General features: G+C 40.9%; 1 long non-coding RNA gene across 1 annotated transcript in view; it reads left to right on the forward strand.

Annotated features, from left to right (window-relative positions):
• The first annotated feature begins 1,615 nt into the window (after nt 1-1,615).
• The window catches only part of LOC128250332 (uncharacterized), a 7,473-nt gene continuing 5,713 nt past the window's right edge, over nt 1,616-3,375 (forward strand). The window contains exon 1 of the long non-coding RNA XR_008266359.1: nt 1,616-1,696. This is a non-coding gene — a long non-coding RNA (uncharacterized LOC128250332). The remainder of the gene's footprint in view (nt 1,697-3,375) is intronic.

A 3,375-nucleotide genomic window follows, 5' to 3' on the forward strand; every position in this document is an offset into this window, starting at 1 on the left:
ATTTCATTATAACTGCCACAAAAGGTGTATTTTCCATCACAAAAAAAAGTACAAAAACTGTCAGCTGGAGGCGGGAGAGATTGTTGGAGGTTTGGTGAAAAAGATTGTGGGAGGTCGGTGAGAGAGGTTTCAGAGGTTGGCGAGAGAGGTTGTCGGGGGTTGGCGAGAAAGATTGTGGGAGGTCGGTGTGAAAAGTTATATAAATAGATGAATGAAGTGTTTGAAGAAAGTGCAGTTCCCACTCACTGATGGTCGCTCTCAGTAACTGTCTTTACATTACGGAGTTCTTATTTCTATAACTATTGAAAAGCAGTCAGAAGGATAGACATATTGTTGAGAACAAATGTTATCTCCATTCCAGCCACTGGTGGCCTAGAAGAGGTTAGAAGGGTCAAGCGGCAAAGACATTATTCTGCATGGTGAAGGCACCTGGGAAATGTACAACTGCTGTCATTCACAGAAAAACTATTGTTTTACCGTGAGAAAAGCGCCGTTGAAGTGTTAAGTGAAATTTGGCAATCGAGGATCGAATCCACGCTATGCCTGCATGAAGCCACTGAACGACCTATATCAGTTAATAAAACTGATGCTCACATTTGCATTTTTTTTCGGTTCAAGGGTTTATGTGCATGTTTATGTATATATATGTGCGCGCGCGCGCGGATTTATGTACGAGGTCTGATCAATAAGTATCCGGACTGTTGCCATAGTAACGAAGCTAAATCACGCAGAGTGAAGCCGTTTGGCACAGATTTTTTTGAACTCTGCAGTGCATGCGCACTAAGTTTAACGTTCTAGACCACTTCTGCTGTTTATAGCAGTGCTTTGAAGGAAGGTGTGTAGCGTGTGATCGTCGCATTGATCATGACGGAGAAAGTTGTCATGGCGATACCTGCTGACAGGCCTACGCAAAGTTGCAGAAAATGTATGGCGAGGAGTGTATGAGCCGCACACAAGTGTACGAGTGGGTCAGACGTTTCCAAGACGGCCAAAAAATGTTGATATTGATGAACGTTCTGGGAGACCCGCAACCAGCAGAACTGAGAAAAACTTCACAGATATGCGTGCAGCAGTGAGGGAAAAAAGTCGAATCGCAATCCGTAAGTTATCGTGCTTGCCAAGTTTGTGCCAAAACTGCTTTCAGCTGACCAAAAAGACATTCGGGTTTCAGTTGCACAAGAAATCATTGTTGAAATATTTTGTGTATCGTAGAAGTGTAACCAGTTTATTGCAGAAAAATTTTAACAACAAAATCTTATGTGGGCCCCCAGGGGCCATATGGACCCTGGTTAAGAAACACTGTTCTATATAATTTAGCATATATTCCGCCTCCAAGTCTCTCTTTCTCCACCTCTCTCTTTCTCCACCTCTCTCTTTCTCCTCCTCTCTCTTTCTCCACCTCTCTATTTCTCCACCTCTCTCTTTCTCCACCTCTCTCTTTCTTTAGTTCAACTTTACATCTGTCTCACTCTCTTTCTCACTCCATTTCCGTTTTACTCTTCTTCTCTCCTTTCCTCTCTCACCCCATCTCTCTAACTCCTCTCTCTAACTCTCTCTCTCTAACTCTCTCTCTCTCTCTCTCTCACTCTCTCTCTCTCTTTCCTTTCCTCTGTACAGGAAGCTGGCGGCTGTCTTTAGAAACAGTGTGTATATTCAACACAACAGATCTCCACACAAAATATTGATTTCAACTCTGGTAAACAATTTCTCTTATTTCTCTTTCCTTTCTTTCTTCCTTCCTTTCTCCTCCTTCTCCTCATCTCACCTCACATCTTCCTTCACAGACTAAACGGTGTTCTATGAATAGAATTCTACTCCGTCTGCAATTAGAGACAATACTCCATTCTTGTGGAACACATGTGAAACTACGCAGCGCATCCATAAACCGTGACGTACGAATAAAGTCGGTCATCTATTTCGAGACGGAACGCAGTAGACAGACTAAACAGATTCACACACAGACATAGGTGACGATATATGTGTGTACACGTGTGTGTGTATGTGTGTGTGTGTGAGTTTGTGCGTGTGTATGTGCGTGCGTGCGTATTTACAGCCGATGCGGGTTCAAGTCTCATGTGCAACCTTCGGTTTTTTTCTATCTAAAAGGTTTTTAACCCAATATTTACACGATGTCATAAATAGGTTTATCCTGTTTCGTGATTCCCTGTTCCAATACATACATATATGCACACACACATACATACATACATACATGCATACATCAACATAGCGTCGAATACAGACATGTTAGCATTGAGGACTTTTCTTTCTCCCAGTTACTGAATACTATAATTTTTGCCATTAATGCAAGCCTGGTAAAAGAAATGGTTATTTTTCTTTGAGTAAATGTAAAGAAACAACCTTTTTTGCAAAGATCGTATCAATAATCAAATAGTGAAATACACATCACGTGGAAAGATTACTATACATCTACCATGGAGACTAAAGAACCCGGAATCAGCTTTCGTAGATCGCGGAACTATAGAGAAAAAATTATGTGGACTTTTAAACTGAACCAAGACCTGAGCCATTTCTACAAAAAGGCTTGGGAAGATCTCTCTATGGGCTACATGAAGAGACAAAGAATATCGGGATAAGAAATACCCAACATTCTCCGATTTTTCAGCAAAGTAATTACGTCAGCAAGTCACACTTGTTAAACAGAAATATATCACTTTACCGAACAAAGTCGCTCAGCTAAAATGCACAAATAATACTATTTGTATTAATTACACAGCAAACTTCTTTGATGAAGAGACTGTGAACGACAAGAAACATGACCAAGACGAACACAACAGTAACAAACCGCCACCACTATTCGGACATGTGGCAGCTACTTATGATCCCACAAAATCAATTAAGGTTTAACGAATACTAAAATTGCAGGGTGCATTCAAATTCAAACAGAACTTCATTACTTATATACATAAGGCACTGCATGAGAGAACAATACCGACACGGAAAAACCCACCGACCTGGTGTTATCCGTGATCGCCGAAATTGCGACAGAATAAGTAGCTCAAATCCAAACTCCCATCTTTTGGACAACAAATGTCCTGCTACATTGTGCTGCAGTAACTGTACACCAACAGAGGGGTTGATCCAAAGGATAGTATAGAGCAAGGATAATATAGAGTTAGAGAGGCTGATCCAAAGGATAATATAGAGCAAAATGGATTACCCTTCTCTAAAATGACATAAACGGTCTCAGAAAAAAAAAAAAAAGACAGCTGGACACTGTCATCAAATGCAAGTTTACGAATAACCATCTATGGTGATAGGTTCTCCAAGTTGTATGAGAACTGCCGCCGAGAAACACTCACAAGCAAACTGATCAGCTTCAAACACTACATACGAGCGGAAAGTGAAAAACTT

This window comes from Octopus bimaculoides, chromosome 20 (genome assembly GCF_001194135.2).
Source record: "Octopus bimaculoides isolate UCB-OBI-ISO-001 chromosome 20, ASM119413v2, whole genome shotgun sequence".
Lineage (NCBI taxonomy): Eukaryota > Metazoa > Mollusca > Cephalopoda > Octopoda > Octopodidae > Octopus > Octopus bimaculoides.